The sequence below is a fragment of the Bos mutus genome, chromosome 26, assembly GCF_027580195.1.
Source record: "Bos mutus isolate GX-2022 chromosome 26, NWIPB_WYAK_1.1, whole genome shotgun sequence".
Classification (NCBI taxonomy): domain Eukaryota; kingdom Metazoa; phylum Chordata; class Mammalia; order Artiodactyla; family Bovidae; genus Bos; species Bos mutus.
In genome coordinates, this window is record NC_091642.1 from 25,539,635 (window position 1) to 25,547,901 (window position 8,267).

General features: G+C 38.8%; 1 non-coding gene across 1 annotated transcript; it reads left to right on the top strand.

The window, feature by feature from the left end:
* The first annotated feature begins 7,935 nt into the window (after positions 1-7,935).
* Positions 7,936-8,007, top strand: TRNAA-AGC (transfer RNA alanine (anticodon AGC)). The gene has a single exon. It is a non-coding gene; the product is annotated as a tRNA-Ala (tRNA).
* Positions 8,008-8,267: the final 260 nt, after the last annotated feature.

Below are 8,267 nucleotides of genomic sequence, written 5' to 3' on the forward strand. Positions count from 1 at the left end.
ACAGTAATAGCAGCCATACTTTACACAGTAGGAGAACTTTGGGTAAGTCAAAGCACCACAATATGATATGTAAAGAGCCATATCAATCAACAAGTGTAGGCAATACTGATATTAACCATGTCCAGAAGACGACTTGTTCAAATAACCCCCCTTCCATGAAGTCTTTCTTGGTTCTTCCTCATTTCAGTTCAGTTCAGTCACTCAGTCATGTCTGACTCTTTGTGACCCCATGGATGGCAGCACACCAGGCTTCCCTGTCCATCACCAACTCCTGGAGCTTACTCAAACTCATGTCCATTGAGCTGGTGACACCATCCAACCATCTCGTCCTCTGTCATCTCCTTCTCCTCCTGCCTTATTCTTTTCCAGCATCAGGGTCTTTTCAATAAGTCAGTTCTTCTCATCAGGTGGCCAAAGTATTGGAGTTTCAGCTTCAACATCAGCCCTTCCAATGAATATTCTGAACTGATCTCCTTTAGGATGGACTGGTTGGATTTCCTTGCAGTCCAAGGGACTCTAAAGAGTCTTCTCCAACACCACAATTCAAAAGCATCAGTTCTTCAGTTCTCAGCTTTCTGTATAGTCCAACTCTTACATCCATACATGACTACTGGAAAAACCATAGCTTTGACTGCATGGACCTTTGTTGGCAAAGTAATGTCTCTGCTTTCCTACTCAGAAGCAAATGTTACCTCTTCTGAGCTCAGCTGTATCTGGATTCTGCTTCTCTAGTGAAATGGCACCCCACTCCAGTACTCTTGCCTGGAAAATCCCATGGGCAGAGGAGCCTGGTGGGCTACAGTCCATGGGGTCGCTAAGAGTCGGACACGACCGAGCGACTTCACTTTCACTTTTCACTTTCATGCATTGGAGAAGGAAATGGCAACCCACTCCAGTGTTCTTGCCTGGAGAATTCCAGGGACGGGGAAGCCTGGTGGGCTGCCGTCTATGGGGTCGCACAGAGTCGGACACGACTGAAGCAACTTAGCAGCAGCAGCAGTGATATTTAGCATCAGCACTATGTCTCATGTTCCCATATCTTCTAAGCCACTCTGAGAAGTCTTTGAGTTCAGGAATAGTATCTAATTTTACATTTTGATATGATCAATAGCAGCTAGGATTGTGTCTGATGCATTTTGGTGTTCAACAAGCAATTTATTGAACTTACATTAATAACCGGTTCTTTCTTGTAGGTCAGAATGAAGTCTATAAAAAAAATTATGACTCATCTCTCTCTCTACACTCAAATTTCTTAGTATGAAAATTTAAGAATACTTATCATACACACCTCTTTGTGTGCAGTAAAACTTCCATCAGGTTTCTGCTGGAATTTAATAAACATTTATTGAGTAGCTACTGAAAATGAAGAATTTAAAAACTGGTATTCAGAGTCAGCTTTTTGCAACTTCAGAGTCTTGCCTCTGACAAGATTGAATTCCTTTGTCATATAACTCTAACCACTTGGCAATGATGAAGAGAATTTCCTTGGTTAATTGTGTCTGTATGTGGATCCTAGTGTAATTTAGAGAAACAAATGAGTACTTGGAAGATCCAGATTCAGTGGTCTAGGCTAAGATTCCCTACAGATGGAACTACTAGGCTTTTTAATCTGTGTACTCTGGTTGATTCAAACAAATGCTGAGTAGAAACAGAAAGCTGGTTTGTTATCACGGAACACGGGTGATAATGACTTTGGGATCAATACCTGCTGAGTCTTTCTCCTTCTTCTCCCTAAACATACAGATGCTGCTCTATCAAAGCAGAACTGTTACAAAAGAATTGATTTCTCATTTCCAAACACACGTGGCTTAACTTGCAACCAATTGTGTCAGCTACCTTAAGCCCTTTTCCCGGAGGAAGAGGGCTGTAAATAAGTAAATAAGGGGACTGTGTTTTCCTGCCTTCATGAGAATGGATTTCTGGGCTCCCTTCTTCTGCAAAAAATGATGCAGTGTGTTCTGTTGCTAGCCTCATGCTGTAAATAACATTTTGACTTTGGGCATCCTGGTGAAATATACTTAAAAGTAAATTAGATGGGGCTCTAGGCAAAGATAAATTTGGAAGTGGGTACCTGCTATGGCTTTGCACTCTGTTGCCATAGGGCTATGCAACCCAAACTGTATTCCTCTTTAGGCCATAAAAAAATAGAAATGTGTGTTTGTAAATTACTTTGTGGATTTTTTTTTCCATTGTTACCTCATGCATGGCTTTCCTGGGGATGTCAACAGAGTCAGTTAGCAAAATAAAGATAGATGGCAAGGAAATAATCCTGAAGGTTTTTTTTTTTGTTTTTTTGGGTTTTTTTGCTGTTTTGGGTTTTTTGCAATGCAACTATTATAGATACTCAATTGTACTCATCTTAAGCAGAGATTTTGCCATTAGTTTTCTGCTCTCCTGAGAACCAATTGGCATCCTTTGCCTTAAGAAAGGCAAGATGTTTTTATTAGTGGGTGACTAAGCACTTTGATACTCTGTCATGCTTTTCAGAATTTAAGGAAAATGAAAATAAACTAGGCACTCAAAGTGCAGGGAAGAAACCAAGGTACCAGAATATCTGGTGTGGAAACTGATTGCAAAAACATCCTCAATTTTTCATCCTTCCCTATACTCATTTCCTCTGCAATATGAACTTCATGGTTCCTTTCATCAGAGGTTGGAGACTATTTCCTCAATCCTTGAATGTGGGTTTTGTGACGTACTTTAATAGAATGAGACCAACAGTAATATAGGGAGCCAGTGATGAGCCTAGATATCAACAGGTCTCATGGTCTAAAATCTGTATTCTACCAGAACCCGGCCACGGTAACACAAACATGTCTGTTCTTCTGTGGGGATGTGAGAGAAGGCATGGAGGAGACCCTAGCAGTTCCAGTTAAGGCTATTTCAAAGCATCCTGTAACAACCCAACCTGAAAAGACATGAGAATGGCCTTCTAAGACCAGCAGAGCTGCCTTGTCAACACACGGTGTACAGCAGTTGACTGAATGAGTCCTTCCCAGACCAAAAGAATCAGCTCACTGAGCCATGCTGGAAGCATTAAACTGTAGAATCATGAGCCAATTAAATGGGAGCTTTTTAAAGCAATTTTGTTTGGGGGTACTTTGTTATGCAGAAATAACTAACCAAAATATGTCCAATAATAAAAATAGAATTAGCTTTTGAGTTAAATCAGCTGGTGCTCACATTCTGGCTGTAGCATGCCAATGATTAGGCTAGGGGAACGTTTAACTTAATTTCCTCATTTGAAAATTAATATCCACATTTGTATTGTTTCTAAGGGATATAAATGACACAGGTAAAGCATTTGATCCTCAGCAGATTGTGCTATTATAAATAAAAATAATTAGGGATGAAAAAGAAGAGAATTATAATGAGAGAGTTAAGAGAAGAGATAAGAGAGAAAAGGATAGGAAAGAAAGGGGGAGAAAGACTGAAAAGCTGGGGATAATCTGAGGCAGAGAAAATTGAGGTGGGAAGGTCATCTTCTCCTTCCTTGAACGGTTGCTCCCCTTCCTGTGGTTGCTCTCTGTGTGCATGTAAAACAGCATTGGATTAATAACAGCTAAAACACAGCTATCATTTATTGAACCCACAATATGGTTTAGAATCTCTGCAGAGGTTTTCAGCAACAATATTTCATTGAATCCTCACACTCTTCCTATTAGGTAGTTATCATTGTTACTCTCATATTACAAAAGAGAAACTGAGGCTTAGAGGATGTAAGAACATGTCCAAGACCACACAGCTAATGAGGGACAGGCCACAAGATGAGTTTTGTGTGATACTGGGCTCTTAAGTGCCACAGAGTACACATTTTCCTTAGAAAGCCTGCACTTAGTGGGTAATCTGAGTTTTACAAACCTATCATCATGGACCAAGAAAAGCTTCCTTTTTAATCAAGAAAGCTTTGCAAATCAGATATATCTTAAGTGCACATTAAGCTCCATAAACCAGACACTTTCTTGAGAATGCATTAAGCAAGATGTTAGGTTCATCTGTTAAACATCAGGGTACCTGGGGGCTTAGTTGGTTCTCAGTGACAGTTCCTTTGTCCTCATCCTTCTTTTTGAGGAAAAAAAAGAAGCCTTTGCATTAGAGCTAGAATTTGCAAGTTGGCAGAATATATATTCTGTAGCCATTAAGGCAAGAACTAGAATTTTATATGAAACAGGTCAGAAGCATAACATTGAATTAGACCATTGAAACCAGTTACTTGATATTTTAACTAACACATTTGCTATTTGACATCTTTTCCCAACTGGAAGAAATGTAATCTAAAACAAACTCAGAAATCCGGAGATTTTGCTCTCACATGTTGAAAGTGAAAGTGAGGGGCTGAACGTGTTTTATTTCTAAGCTTTGACTGATTCCCACCATCCTGTCATTTTCTTTACTCCATTCAGCACGTGACTCTCTCATCATGAAAAAGAATTTTAGTGAAGAACTTTCTTGGTAGAAATTTGTGTTGCAAAAGATTACACACATCTACAACACAAAACTGTTGAGGTTTTTTTTTTCAGGATGTACGTGCGTGCATGCTCAGTTGCTCAGTCATGTCAACTCTTTGTGACCCCATGGACTGTAGCCTGCCAGGCTTCTCTTTCCATGAGATTATCCAGGCAAGAATACTGGAGAGGGTTGTCATTGCCTCCTCCAGGGGATCTTCCCAACACAGGGACTGAACCCATACATATCTCCTGTGTCTCCTGCATTGACCGGCGAATTCTTTGAGCTACCTGGGAAGTGGTTGAAAGTAATTTGAAATAGGCACAGACAGACAGACAGACAGACACACACACACACACACACAGCACTGAGTTTGATTTTTAATCTCAGGGTCTTATTTGGGTGATCCCACATTTGGAAATGTTAGTCTGCCTTCAAAGAAAATGCAAGTCAGAATTGTGATGAAGCACCATGATTTCCAGCAGCTAAGATGAATCTTGTGCTGGACAAAGTTTCAAGAGGCCCATCTTAGACAAAGTCAAATGGGCTAACAAAATTATCCTCCAAAACTTTTTATGCATATGTCAGAGTGATGTTTTCTCAGAGAGAAAGAGATTCTAAGCACAGCAGGGTCTGAATTGATGGCAAGACCATCACACAGGTGATTATAGCAGAACCAAAGAAAGAGAAAAGCATCCTTCATATATTTCAGAACCCCAAATTCAATAGAAACTTAAGACCATTTCAGTTGCTTTTCTTATATTTTATCTTGGGATTGTCTTCCCACGACTTAACCAAAAACTCTTCAATATTCAAAGCATGCTTAAATACAATACACAATTTTGCCTTCTAGAAAGAGTTATACAGCAGCTCCCTTCATATGCATTATTCATTTTTAAGCTGAACTTTACAACTAAGAAGATCTTAAAATACAAACCCTCATGAAAACAACAGCCAGATTTTTATTCATTTAATTGACTTAAACACAATACCATAGTTTTATAAAACTAGAAATCCGTTGTAGTGCAGTGACAGGTCCCAGACTTATTAGGCTACATGTCCCATTTAGAAAAAGGGGCATTTCCCATGTTCCAACTATTACCTAAGTTCTTTCACGTTCATTTAATTCTAATAACTACCCACTATGGTAGGTATTACAGTCTCCATTTTAGGCATGAGAAAATGAAAGACAATAGCTTGCTCATGGATCTGTGACACTAAACTGGAATTCCAGCCCTTATCCACATAGGTCCCAATTTCCTGTTCCTTCCTGGGTGTCATGTGGCCTTTCTGAGCATATATGTTATTAAATATCCTCCTTGTCCCTTGAGAACTGAAGAAGTGATTTGAATGAAGTAATCTGATACTGGCTTGTTTCTCACAGTTTTACTTTAAAAGAAATTGCGTTTGATTCCCCTCTATCTTGTACTTTTCTATCATTTTGTCCTTGTTTCTTCTTGACCCTGATTTTCATACTGTCTGGAATCTGTTTTCCTAAAAAAAAAATTACATTTTCTATATGCAAACAATCTTCTCACTGCTCCCTGAAGCCCTAGAGTTTTGCTGTCACTTTTGAAGACAGATAATAATCCAGTGGCTACATAAATAGAATTGTACCCAAAACAGGCCCAGGAAACCGGTGAACCACGAGTAAAACAAGAACAGCAATGAAACTCCAAAATGCAGTTATTAATTCATACCATCAGGATTACTGCTTTTTGTAAAGATATTTTTAATGAGGAAAGATAAACAAAGCTTTTAAAAATATATGCCATTTTAATTCTGGATCATTGATTTTTAATGATTTCCAAGTTTTCCTATAAATTTTTTTTTGCTAAGAGTGAGAAGATTGTGTTATATTACTGATAGGAGCAGAAAGGTCTTGTGCTTTCTTTGAGACAAGGGATATTTATACATTGTGTATTTTTCATTATGCAACTGTTATCACAAACTCTCCAAAGGAAACCTGTGTATATGGATAAGTGCATATCATTTTAACTACTATAAGCTCCACAGTGTGGGAGGAGGAGAACTCTGTATTCTAATTGCCATTGAAAATATGGTTTGTTCCAGCTCTTAAGAGAACTGAACATGCCATGTCATGCACGGCCACACAGGGTAGCACCAAGGTTGGTCAGGAGGCAGAAGGGATTTGAGAAAAGTATGGGGGAAAATGATTATGGTTTTTAAGGCAAGAAATGGGTAAAGCAAGGTAAACAGGATGAGAATTGGTTAGTGTGAATAACTCCATCAGGCTGCAATTTCAGTGGGGGCTGTCTCGAGTTGTCCGGTACCTAGGCCTGGGCTGATCAGGTCAGGTCAGAGGAATATCGGCTTCACATGTAGATATTCAATAAAGAAGGTGATTGAGAGAGATGAACTTTGGGTCATTGGTTTGTACATGAAAGGGACTAATTTGCTGTCTCTAGGAATTAGCTAGCCATGGCAGAGCCCCTCTTTTCCCAGTCAGCCAAGTTCCTAAGATGTTAAAGTATCATAAAAGACAGAAAATGAAAAACAAGATTTATACAGTCACATAATATGTATATATGACATGAATGAAAAAATAAATAAGTGGCTGATTTCTTCAGCTCAGCATTACAATCTTTGTTCACATCTTCTCTGACCTTTCTGAAAATGAACAAATGATTTCAAAGAGAGCTAACTACAAATTTTTCTCCAACTTTTCCTCCTAAAATGTTACCTGCATTATTCAAGTTAAAGAGGGTATCATTTTGCATTTTATCCAAAAGCAAAAATGAAGTAGATGGACATATATGGATCTGAAAACCAGAGTTCCTCTACTCTCTATTATACATAGGTACTATGTTGAACTTGGGTGATCCATTTTTCTTTAAAATCTCAGATTACCATTTACTGAAGAACTTAAACCCTCACAAAAATAAATGTTGGTGTCATTAAGACAAAAACATCACCAACCCACATTGTAAGCTTTCAGGGAAATGATTTGAAGTGAATATCAATATTTTAAGAAATAAATGAAAGAGAAAGATAATTATTTTAACTTCTGGAGACCTTTAAGTACTGTAGGATACACATTAAAACAACCAAATACTAACACTGTTATGGGGGACTTTGTTCACATAAATAAATTCACAAGGACAGTTTAATAACATTTGCAATTAAAATTATCCTCTGGCACTGGAAGGATGGCTTTCAATTACATGTAGATCATTGGATTCATTTAATTCATATGACTTGTAAATTTGAGAATCTGTTCTTCTAAAAATAAAGCCATGAAATCTTTCCTGAATATACACAACTCCATTAACGACTTCCTTAATTAAAATTATCAACAGTAAATACTTTTGATTACAGTTGCTATATATCATAACTTATTTAATGTTTCATCTATTTTATATAGGGCTTCCCTGGTAGCTCAGACAGTAAAGCGTCTGCCTACAATGTGGTAGACCCGGATTTGATCCCTGGGTTGGAAAGATCCACTGGAGAATAAAATAGCAAGCTGGGGGTATAGCTCAGTGGTAGAGTGCGTGCTTAGCATGTATGAGGTCCTGGGTTCAATCCCCAGTACCTCCACCTTGGACTTTCCCGCTGGTCCACTGGCTAAGACTCTGCACTCCCAATGCAGGAGGCCTGGGGTTTGATCCCTGATCAGGGAACTAGGTCCCACGTACTGCAACTAAGACCTAGGGCAGCCAAATAAAATCTTAGGGCTTCCCTGATAGCTCAGTTGGTAAAGAATCTGCCTGCAATGCAGGAGACATGGGTTCGATTCCTGGGTTGGGAAGATCTTCTGGAGAAAGGATAGGCCACCCACTCCAGTATTATTGGGCTTC